The sequence below is a fragment of the Corvus moneduloides genome, chromosome 5, assembly GCF_009650955.1.
Source record: "Corvus moneduloides isolate bCorMon1 chromosome 5, bCorMon1.pri, whole genome shotgun sequence".
Classification (NCBI taxonomy): Eukaryota; Metazoa; Chordata; class Aves; order Passeriformes; family Corvidae; genus Corvus; species Corvus moneduloides.
Window position 1 is genome coordinate 66,936,808 of NC_045480.1, and position 13,001 is coordinate 66,949,808.

At 36.2% G+C, this 13,001-nt stretch overlaps 1 long non-coding RNA gene across 1 annotated transcript in view; it reads right to left on the bottom strand.

Moving 5' to 3' along the window:
- Positions 1 to 3,266: 3,266 nt before the first annotated feature.
- LOC116444591 overlaps positions 3,267 to 13,001 on the bottom strand; it is a 43,786-nt gene continuing 34,051 nt past the window's right edge. The window contains exon 2 of the long non-coding RNA XR_004240394.1: positions 3,267 to 10,765. This is a non-coding gene — a long non-coding RNA (uncharacterized LOC116444591). The remainder of the gene's footprint in view (positions 10,766 to 13,001) is intronic.

Below are 13,001 nucleotides of genomic sequence, written 5' to 3' on the forward strand. Positions count from 1 at the left end.
GCAATGGGGCCAGCTATTTTAAACCACTGCAGCTCTGTGCCTCAGACCCTTACGACTGACACCCATAGCTAAAGAGGATGTAATCTGTGCCTCTTCAGCATCTGCAGCTCTGGGCAAGCAGAAAGTAATTTTACATGATTCTGTTTATAATTCTTTATTCTTAGCAACTATCTAGCTATCTGTAGGGGCAAATATAACTGTCACCTTTCTCTTCTTTTTAATAGCTGCCCTTTTTCAGAAGGGAAGATGGAGCGTTCCAGCAACAGCACAGAACAGGTCTCTGTTTCGCCCATTTCACAGACGTCTTCATCTATCCCATAAGTTTTCTCTCAGCCTTATGGACAGGAAGGTAACTAAAACCTGAATAAAAAATAAAGCAGGTAATCAGCCTGCTAAGTCTGGAAATAAGAAATATTTTAGAGATCTTTTCAAGGAGCCTTTGATCTATTCTGACCATTTCAGATGATGTTCAAACTGCCAGGATTACTTTTAATGTCTACACTACAACTTTCCCTTCCTTTTGGTGTAACAGCAAGCACTGCCTACCTACAAATTTCCTTTACACATCCTGTAAGGGCAAAGGCTGCTCTGGCTGCAGCCAGCCTAGTCTCTTCCAGCTCCCCAAAGCTGTTTGTCAGCAGCTTTCTGCACCACCTCTGTGCATAACCATCTCTCTTGAAGTCCCAGTCAGGGCTTCTGCATCAACACCTAAACAATGTTTAAAGCCAGGAAATATTAACATATTTCAAAACCATATCTCTAAACCCAAGATTGACTTCAAATTGTTTAAATTCTTGCCCACTAAAAGATATTTCGATAAGAAGAATAAAAATATTTTATGTGAATTATCCTCAATTCAACTGTTCTTTTTCTGAATACAAGAAAATAAATAGTCTTGGGTGGGGGAAATGTCGAAGCTTTTCCTCTCGAAAACTAATTTTTCTATTGACTTGTTAAATGACAATTTTTGACATGTTCTTTAATGCTGATGACCATTTTTTGACAGTGTAAAATATCTCTTTGCAATTTCCTACTGTTTTCAAACCTTAAGTAATCCTCACATAGTATGTACTTTTGAGAGAAGACCCATGGATGCAGGATACAAGTATCAATTGAGGATCCAGAAACTGAAGAACTAAACACTAGCTTCCCTAGATTTATGTGCAACTTACTTTTGTATCAAGCTGTCACATGCTTACAGCAGTACAGTTAACAGGATCTTAATGTTTTTGCACCAAAGAAGCTTCAGTAAATTCCTGGTTTTCATCCAACTCACCCCACGAGCCCTCCATTTGCACAGCCTTAATTATGAACTTTTAAACCTCTTTAGGCGGCATCCAAATTTCCAGATTATAAGCTTTAAGATAGTTTTTGGCTGGTACATTGTTGCAATCTTTTGCTAGATTTATCCTGTCTATTTTCTGAAGTGTTTAGGAATACCTCTGAGATGCCGAGTTTTTCAAAGACATGAGAATATGCTGTCCTCTCCACTGAATGATGGCTTCAAGGTTAAGCCATACAATACTTTTTGTTCCCACTTCCACAAGTATTTGAGGAGTGATATGAGAGAAGAACCATCATCTGTTTACCTTCTAGTCATAAAAAACTGTAAGTATGTTTAGTGTCTTCATTCACATAAGCACTAACAAGAGTTTGCTTTTGTTTTTTAGCAAAACATTTACTGGAAAATAGTTTAAAAATGAAGAGGACTTCAAGTTATCATACAGCAAAAAAACAAAGAGCAACCTAAACTAGTTTTTATTTCTGTTTTCTAAAGGTATTCTATGTAACAGAAAAGTAAGATATATTGTTTTATCTTTGTAAATCAACCATTAGTTTTGTCTATTGAAGTTATTAAGCTGCAGTGTTGTTTGATTCCAAATGTGAAAAATAATTATTGTGTTTTCATGCCTATTAACAGAATTCTGAATCCAGCTCAGTTAAGTCTCCTCAACTTTGTGGTTACTATTAACAAACACAGGAATTTCTATCAGAATTTTTACTTAAGGAATGGCATAACTGAAACAAGACATATAATTGAAGTGTGAACTTTAAAAATCTTATAATTTATTTGAACTATGTAGAAACTGATAAAACACTATTTATAAAAATAGTGTAAGAAGGTACAAATAAATGAGAGAAAATTAAAATATAGTACTGTACTTTTGATAACTTTGATAATAATGCTTATCATCCTCTAAAATATCAACCTCTAAATATCTGTTCTGCAATGTAATTTTTTTAGTTTGTTATTTTGGTTGAAGAACTGCTCAAAGCATTGGATTGCAATGCATAAACCTCTTGCTATGAAGAAATTAATGACAAATTACTTTCTTAATCTCTCCTTTGAAGAACTGCCAGCCAGCAGCAGTTAAATATTAAGCATTTATCTATTGAGTTATTGGAGCTTTGGATTTGAATCTGTACTATAGATGGTACCTTTATCTTCTAAGGTACCTTTTTGCTATTTTCCTAAAGAGAAAGTCCATTCTTCACAGCACTTGTGGAATAGCAAAACAGCTGTTCTGTATGGAAGAAGACCTAGTTTTTCTGACTCATAATGGCAAATCAATTAAATCTTGATTAATGTTTGGCTCAGTGTCACATAAATCTGTCTAAGTGCTGATGCTACATAAGTTAAGATGGCTGGATGCCAAATCTCTCAAAACACGGCACTCAGTGCATCCCATGCATCCCTTTCAAAACACAGGTTTGCTTCCTCTCGATGCCAAAAATTGCTAACACAGAATGAAGACTTAGAAATCCTGTGTCTTTTGTTTATTATCAAACATAGCTAAAAATTCAACCAGAAATATGATCACAATGCAAATTGCACGTTTCAATAATATACTTTTGAGTTTACACTCTATTTTCTACCCCTTCTATTTGTGTGATAACAGAAAGAATACTAAACAAAGTGGAAGATGATAAAGCTGTCACATTCTTTCAAAATAAGAATTCTTGATACATCTCAAATACTTTGATTAAAAATTCCATAAGTTTGAGTCATTCAGATCGATTGTCTGACTTAAGTCATCTCTGCAAGCAATCTATCTTTATACTCAGGCAAAGAATGGATAATGCTGTGGTGAGCTTCCTTTCAAGAAAGTAATAAACTGACTTCTGATTATTTGGCAGTGCCAACCAGAAAGTGTGTAATCATATAAATATGTGGTTCTAAATAATTTGCATGAGTGCCAGACACGCAGGGGGAGACATTGTGCTAGACAAGCAGAAAAAGAAAATAAATTACAGTACACAGCAAATTACATGTTAAGAATTTAATCGTCATCTTGATAATTCTGTGATAAGTAATCCTTCTTAACATGGACAAAGTATATACAACACCTTTAAATGTACACTTCCCATCTTCTGATCACAAGTGTGAAGTACCATCTCATATATTTAACTAACCATGGCTGCAGCAATATGTCCAAAAGCCCACTGATGTAGAAAAAGCATTTCTATAATTATGAAGTCATTAAAAAGCAACTAAATATAGTAAGCAATAAATACACAGGCAATTTGTGACGTTAAAACAAAACCAACCCAAACTAATTGACAAGGAGTCACCAGATCTCTTTTGATGTATTTAATCAATATTGATTGTGCAGTTTAATATCCATTGTGGTCAACAGCTCCACCCTGTGCTCTACAGAAATATGAAGCTCAGTATTTAATGTCACATGTACTATTCAGTATTTATGGCAAAGCCACCTGCGTCACCTCTATCATTTAGCACTGGGCAAGATCCAGTTACAGACAAACACAAACTGTAATTAGAATGGCAAGTCAAGCTTACACTTGCACAATGGCAGGTACCTATAAAGTGACCAGATTTCTCAATTATTTCAGATTACTTTTCTCAAAATGTCTAAGAATTTTCATCAGTGTCTGCATTTAGATTTTAATTAGATATGCAGCAGGCAATTAGACATTTATTTCAAATGCTGTTAGAATTGTTTGCTGGCTCTCTTCTCAAAAGGCCAAAATAGCTGACAATGGCTAATGACTACATATTTCACGTGAAAAAGGATATGCAGACATAATTACTGCTGCAATCTCATCAAGCAGCCAAGTCTAATTAAGTGTCAAACTAGAGTTACAGAAGGGTTATGAAACTTTCCCTCAAAAATGACAACTCAGCTGTGGTGACACATAGACAATAAAACAACCTCAAGAGCAAGAGAAACATGACTTTTATGTAGGTTTTTGAGTAATGTTATAGAAAAGACCCTGTTCTTTCCATCATTCACAATGCATTAGTGAATTTAAAACAAAATTGTAATATTCAACCTGTAGCCAGGAAACAAAACTTATTGTAATATTCCCACTTTCATTAACAAGTACTTAAAGCTGTCAATAACTTTTTTAATTGTTTTTCACTCCAAATCAAATCTAGGAGGCTCTCATAAGCCTTATCTCTTTCCCACTTGTAATTATTTACATTTTTAATTATTAGTATATCCTACTAATGAGTATGTTAACTATTATTAAATTGATGCTTAAAATATTAATGTTCTGTATTCAGTTTGTAGGCACAAACAAACCATATGAAAGACAGTAGTGTGTTAGACTTTCAAAAACAAAGATGGGAAGGAAATAGTATTATTGGCCTATGAACCTGCTAGTTTTCAAACATCTTTTCTCATTCTACATTGCTCTCAGACAGAGTTTTCAATTTCTCATAAAATCTTGACAGACTAATAAGCCCAGTTTTTATCTAGCCGTAGTAAAGTCTGGTTCTTAAGAACAGAAGATGTAAAGATGACACATTTTATATTCTGTTTATCATCCTGCACATATACACAGACATTATTCATAATTTCTTCTTTAATGCAGCAATGACTTTTCCTCATTTGAGACACATCCCCCAGAAATAAAAGGAAACCAGTATGGCTTTAGCACATCCCATTATTTCTAGAAGTGGCTGCCCAACTTAAGATAGAACAAGGATTCTTCTTTTACTTCTTCCACAGAGATCTGTCATTTTCTTGATATTTGTGTTGAATAATACTGATCCTGTTCTAATTTAAAAATGTAATTGTGTTTCAAGTCAATTCCTGCTACACTACTTATCATGTAGAGCAACACAGCTATGCTAATGCTTGCTGTGGTAACAATGCAGAATTTGCTCAGATTTTACTATTAGGAGACACTAAACTCTTCATGTGTGGCATGCTAATCTTGTTCTAATTCCTCATCCATCTCTTTTGAACCTTCCTCCCTTCCTCACCCTAAATAAGGCGACAATCCCATGCCACTGAATGTTATTACAGTTCCTAGAAATGTTCAGTATATATTTTATCTTGCTCAAGGAGTCCTCCTAATAATATATGTACATGGAATATCTTAAAATGATTGGCAGCCAGTCACCTTTTCCTCAGTCAAGACAGCTATTTAGTATTTTAATATCTTCCATTAAAAATGCAAGAAAGAATGCAGAAGTTTAACACTGCCTCTAACCCAATCACAGTTCTGATTTTCCTTCCTATTCAAGCAGTGGTGTCTATGCTATGTTCTCATCAAACACCATTCAGGCAAGGGGATGAAATACCAGGCTTACTTAAAGGAATTACAAATAAAGCTTTTGGGTTTTTCAGTAAGATTGTTTGTTTATTGGTTTGTTTGGAGGGTTTTGTCATTTGCCATTAGTTTGTGATTTTTGCTTGGTCATGCCGTCAGCTGGAATGGGAAGACACGACAGAATCACTGGCATAAGGCAACCCACTCCTACTGGTGACTTGAATGCAGGTATTTGAGATTTGCACTTTTCACATAATAACTTTGCTGCCCTCACAGATTACTCCTTGCCTGCAAAAGAGGATAGGCTGTTAAGCTTTTTTATTTTTTTCCTTTTAAAAAAAACTTAAAATCACTTGGGCTTTTTATTCAAAACAGCTCATTCAAAGTACAGTCAGTGCTACACAGTATTGAAAACAATCCTTAATCACAGAGTCTGACTTGAAGAATCAATGTATGCATCCTACAATAGCCTGATTATCTGCTGAGATAAGGGCATGCATCATCTCATCCTCTCCACTTACTGAAAAGGGCATCCATGTGCTTGAGCTGAAGCAGGGAAGTCAGAGATGTGAGCCAGATGATGCCCCAAAATCTTGTATCAGCAAAGAGAGAGATTGAGTGAAGGACTTAGAAGAGTGCAAGGTGAGGTAATACTCACTGTTTATGCATGTATATTGAATAAATTTATTTGCTTTCCTAAAACTTTTATTCAAAAAAGAGAGTGTGAGCAGATTTTGAGAAAAATTCAGGAGAGGATGTGAAATTCCCGAGCTGATGTGGGGCTGTAAAATACACTACTTCACACAAAAAGACAGTTTAGTTACCACTGAAATTAAACAATATCCAATAAAAGCCAAAGAAAACTTATCGCTAAGCATAAGTACTGTTTATATCCTGCATTATGGCTTCTCTTTTCTTGTATGCAATTTTATTTTACTATGGATGCCATTCATTTAATTTTGGGTTATCACTCACCTGAGTAGACTAAATTCTAGGAGCTCTGGAGAATACGAGAGCACACGCACACTCATTCTCACACATGAGAACAGAATTTGTCTGTAAAATCGCAAAACTGCAGCAAAGAATTTACTTTCTAAATGGTTTTTCAGGCCTTTGTCTCGGTGGAGCTTTCTCCATTCAAGCAAGCCTATAATGCTGGCCACAGAAATACTGTGAAATAGCTCTTTGAAATAAAAATAAATTGGAAAGAAAACAAGCTATTGAAGTGACACTCATATTTCAAAGGCATTGTCTTTGTCGATGAGAAAAAAATTTTGAGAATTTTCCAGTCATTTTAAAAACTCCAGTGATCTAAAAGAAAAATAAAATATTCCAGATAATTATATCTCTTAATTATCCTAAAAATCAATCTCTACATTTTCTAAAATGTTTATCATAATATAATTTTCAGAACCACTCAGGTAACGTATGAAATTCACTTGCAGGAGGGGCTTTTAAAAGGACCATAAAAAAAAACAGGCAACTAATGTTTCTCATTGTCTCTGTATATGACAAATAGACTGCTTAAACTATATTGCAGTAAAAGTCTTGCTAGAGTGAAATTTTAATACTGTCAAATCATTGCAATTGTTCCTTATATTTGGTGCAACACTCATCACCCTTGCTGTCACCGGCTGTTCCACAGGTATTTAAGAAAAACAAAATCCAAAATCATGAAGACTGTTTTTCCTATTATAGAGGGTATTATTAAAAAAAGTGAATCTCCAGTTTTAAATTCATATTTTAGGGGCTTTAAGTAGCAAAGTACAAAACTCAGATATAACTATGTTGTTTCAAAGACCAAAAGGCATCTCTACACAAATGCTATTTTGAGCAATGCATATTGGAATTGAGTTAAATATTAACCCACTACTAGTCTCTGAGAGTCAAAATTATTATCTGTAATACTTTGTAAGCAATGCAGGAATGTTAAGCATAAGAATCAACTATAATGCAGCCAGAAGACGGCCCTTTCAAATAATGTTAAAGAATGAAAGGTTTCAACATAAAATAGGAAAGATGTACTGAATATAAACATTTTGTACCCCATGGTCAGCAGATATTCATGGCAACTGTAAAAAGTAATAATGTTCAATATGCTATGAGAAGCAGACATCCTCAAAGAAACTGTTTTCCTCTTATGCGCCATGCCCGTATTCCAAACACGTAATTTTTACACCTAGGAACCCCTTAGTTCAAAATTCCATGAAATCTTTTTTTAGAAACAAAATGATTTTTTTGTAAATTTAGGTTCTTGTTATGGCTGTCAAATACTGTCAGTCAAATTTAGCTTACAAAGCACCAGACGGCTGCTGGTTGTACAAATTTGGATGTCAAATTTAAAATCTGCCTTGTCCTTGTTATCTATTTACAGCAGACAAAGGTCTCAATACAAAAGAGATTAATAAATTTGGGGGCTAGTGAGGGGATCAAGTGTCATAGTGGAAATACAATATTTATTTTAGAAAATTCAGCTACTATTCAGGGTCTCTGCAAATGTATTAAAAGTTTTGCTCCACTAATATGATACACTAGATGATAAAGTTTTCATCTTTCTTCATACACAGTCTCACACCTGTAGAGAAACTTCTCCAAGTTCACAATTAATAAACAAAAATTTACTTTAATAAACCTATTCTTAAGGATTCTGTGATAGAGTTCCATTTAGAGTGTCTCACAGAGAGGATTGCTTCATTTTTTATCTCACCTGAATACAAAGACAGTTATTCATGAAGGAAGGAATACCAGTGTCACTTGACTTTATTACAAAAAGAATTAAATAGATCAAAGCCTATGCTACTAATAAAAACCAGGTTTGCCAGATGTACTTTATAGAAAATTATTTTTTTCCTAAAGATGGGGGTTTGCCAATTTTATAAAATTACGGCCAGATGTGAGAAACTATATAAATGCAACAGACCTTGATTTAAAAAAGTAGAAAACATAGCAAAAAAACCTGAGGTCTCTGCTTGTCTGGTAGTATCTGGTGACATACTAAATCAATAAGAAATGTATACATCTGAGAGGTCTGGGATCAGAAGAATGAAGGGGGTTTAAAGGGAATTATTAAAATTTGTGACATTTATATTACTGCTAGGAATCTTAACTCAGCCTTTGAAAACATTTCAGTATTTGGCAAAAACCAGGCCCTGGAATAGAGCAATACATTCTCTTCTGTCATTTGGTGTCTCTCCAATTACCAAGCTTCAATCCACTTCTCAGAGGAGTAAGAAACATGAAAGACAGCTTTGTGAATGACTGATTAACACAGAAAAGATCATTTCTCCAAGATTATATTGTATTCCTAACAAGACCAAAAGTGTGCACTAAATTATTATTATGATAATTAACTTTGGCAGACTTTGTCTTATTGTTAAAAAGCAGTAATAAGGTACCTTAAAAGGCAGAATAATTACACTTAACTGCTGTAATTAGTAAGTTAATTTTCAGGTGAAGATTATTCATAACATAGGAATTATGCAACTGCTGCCATTTAAATTCTTACTGCAATGCCTTCATATAATTTAAATCAAGAATTGTTAGCATTTCTGAACCTTTACTTCAATAAGGTAAGAGAAAAAAAATCCATTCAGGAAGGAGACCATTTCATTTCTGTGTCAATGGACTGGAATGTCTGAAACTGAATATCAAAATATGCATATATAATCCAAATGAGAGAAAAGGAAGGAGAAGAGAACAAAGTTAATATTTTCACACACAACTTTAGTGATATTAGTTTGCTCCTTTTCCACCAGGTGCCATTCCAAAATCTTTCTTCGCTTTCACTAGTTTTTGTATTTCACTCCAGGATCAAAAAAAAAAAAAAAAAAAAACCAAAAAACCCCAAAATTTCACAGAGAAATTTCATCTTCTGTTCTGTTCATAGAGAATTTGTGCCAAAATCTGTGATTTCATATAATTTAAAGTGAATTTTGTTACTTTCCTTAAGATCTATTTTCCTGATGACCTACAACTGCTGTTTCTGAGTGATCTTCAGAAAACGAAAAACTGAGTGATTTCAGTCATGTTTTCTAATAAATGGTTCATTGGAGTAATACATATATATTGTACAAAACACTCCTAGACTGCTTGCATTTTACTACCAATACTCCAAGATGACTCCTACATGACAGCACACAGCTCTCGTGTCCTTATTACACAGGAAGTCATATAGGTCATCATTTTTACAAAGATGAATACACAAATCCCATAAAGGGGCAGCGAGAAACAGAAAAGGCCTTGACACCGTACGAGCACTGCTCAGCAACAGCTAAAACACTGGTGTGTTGTCAACACTGTTCTGGTCACAAATTCCACAGAGGAAAGTAAGGACATGGGCAACACTCAGAAGGTATTTTAAAGAGTTTGATTATTGTCTGGTAGCTGATTGTATGATGGGGCTTCCTCAGCATATGTCACCTTTTCGTCCTCCTCCTCTGCTCATAGCCCAAAATTTTCTCCTTCACACCAGTTCTTGATGACTTCCAAGATCCCTGGGAGACTGAGGTTTCCTATTCAAGCTTGCTGTGTGAGCAGTATAACCCGCTTACCCCACACACCATCAGTGGCACGATGTGTGGAAGGGACTTCCCCTTTGAACACCCAGCCCAGCACTGGTAGCCGGGGTGCCAGAAGCAGCTGTGCTTCAGTGCCAATCACTTCTGAAGCAACTTGAACCCTTCACAAGATGTCAGGATCTCTTTTTCAGTTGGGGTGTAACGGGCTTCGGATCCTTTGTATCCCCAAATTCAGAATCTCAGGGTCATCCTCAGGTTTCTCTGGGTACTCTTTGCCAGAGGCTCCAGGAAGGCCCGTTCTCACTGGCTGCAAGTAGAGCACATTTTTCACACCTTGTCGTAACTCGACTGCTCCAAGGGCTACTCTACGAACAATCTCCCATTTAATTTATTCAAAAGCTTGTTGTTCAGGACCCCGCTTAAAATCATTTTTCTTCCAGGTCACTTGATAGAGGGGGCTTACAATATGACTGTAACCTGGAATACGCATCCTCCAAAATCCCACAGTGCCTAGGAAAGCCTGTGTTTCCTTCTTGCTGGTTGGCGGGCACATCAATGTATTGCAAGTGTTGTGGAGCCTCACCCTCTTCCAATGCAGTCTGGATCAGTCCATGGCAACCAGTGGGGTTGTTTCCGCCCCTGGGGCAGTCCATTCCTGGTGTACTTCCAGGTGTACTGCCTACCCATCCAGGTAAAAGCAAACTGTGGCCTGAACTCTGCTGCTAAAAGAATGGAGAAAAAAACACATTAGCAATTGACCATGGTGCACCCCGTACAAACTTCCTCCACAGTACTTTTTTCACCTCTTTTATCACTTTATCAGGGCACTTTGGTCATTCAGGGGTGAACTTCCAAACCACTGGAGCAGAATAATCCTTCAAAAACTGGCCCAATTTCTCCAGCCTTCCATGCCACTCATGGCTATCCAACCCCAGGTTAGACCTCTGAATAACCTCCCAATAAACCTCTGTCTTGACTCTAAACCTGGCAGACTTAGCAACAAGAACATGCTTTGCTTAACATCCAAAGGGAATTCAAAATCCTCAAAAGCTGTTGTAACAGGCCTGAAGGAGGAAAAGGGCATAAAAAGCTGGGGAAAAGCATCCCCCTGTTTCCCCCACAGACTGGGTACTGCTATTAATGGACTCCTGAAAGCAGTGCCCCAGGTAAGGGTATGAGAGCAACACTGAATTCACATCCCAAATGACCCTCATTGCCCTTGATGTTATCATGTCATAAGGTGATATCTCACAGTGCAGCAACAAAGCAATCCTGATCCCTCTCCCTGCTTCGAAAAAGAGCACCAGGATGGGCACACAGCACATATATGGAAACATACACTGGGCTGGTGCCACAACCATCTGACAGACCAAGTAACATTGTGATCAGTGGCTCTGGATATACTACAACAAATGCTCAGACAGAATTTGTTTCTGATGAGCCTGGGGTTTTAATGACGGACTTCTGTCCATCATAAAGAAGTCCATATTCTGGGACCTAACATGGAATCGCAGAAAGGTACAGGGAACATTTACTATACAAGGTTGCTCAGAGCCCCATCCAACCTGGCCTTGAACACCTTCAGTGATACTCTGATCTTGTTGTCAAGTCACCTCAACAACTGGACATAGGCAGTTTCCAGAAAAAATATAAAACTACCTCTGAGCCATAGGTACAGAATTTAATTCATGCAGAAAAAGACACTGCATTATTTTCCTGGAACACTTTTTGTGTGTGCAAACCATAATACTCAGCTGTATTGACTCAGGTATTCTAAGCTTACTGTCCTCATTATAACATTAGCACTTAATTATAACATGTTTCATCTCAGACTACATATGGACAGGTTTGCTAAAAACTTGCATTACTGGGGATTAGCCATGCAGAGAAGAAAAAGACAATATTGTGCAGATATGTGACAGAAGCTTGATTATCAAAGAAGGATTCAGGTTGTGTTTTCTGCTCTCTGCCTCAGCTGAAAGGCCAATTTTCTCAGTGGCCTGACCCCTTTCTAAGATTCATCGTCTATGCCTGGTATTCTATAATCCGTTTGTGTTATTTTTATTACTGAATTCCCCAGTTAAGGCTCTGACTCTTCAAGAACAAAATCTCAACATATATACCAGGAAATGAGTACTTATTCAGTTCCTACTTACAGGAGCAGGCAAGGAGGCTCCACGCTAATGTCTCAGCACTCCTTTTGGCTTTAAAATGAACAGTTAAATTCTCAGTGTTCAACCCTAAAAAAATCTAGCTTCCAGATCTTGTGATCCCACCTGAATCTGTCACTGATAAGCAGAGTTACTGATATGATAACTCCCTTTATTTAAACATTTCTTACTTCATTAAACATCCTTAAGAATCAATAAATACTTTGAGAGATAAAATAAACCGTTACATGATAAATGAAGCAGGTTCTTATAAATATGATAAAAGTTTAAAAGCCATAAAGGGTTCTCTACAGGTGCTAATTTTACTACTTGAATGAAATTAATAAGACTCTCCATAAAACAGCAGGAGATCTTTAGATTACATGAGTAATCAGCAAGAAAATTTATTGTGGATTCATGAAGCACTAAGTGTTTGTGTAATGTATGCAAAAGTGGTACTTTATTCTCTGCAGTGAACAATTCTGAGTCCTTATAATAGAAAAATATTTAATAGCTTGAAAACTCTTGAGGCATAGTTTTAAAAAGTTGTTCAACTGTGATTAATTCAACTCATGACAAACTAGTAATGAAAGGTCTGCCTTATTTTAATATTCAGTAGGAGCCATTATTTAAAAAACTCCTTAAGGTTAAACAATGGATATAGAGACAACTGGAAATCCAACCTGATGTGTAGGAATGGAAGAGATAGGAGAGTGAGATTTGCACATTCAGTAGTGCATTAATCTGAAAAGCTAAACTAACTTTTCACCTTGGCTGCTCTATGGATAATGTATTTATTTACATGACT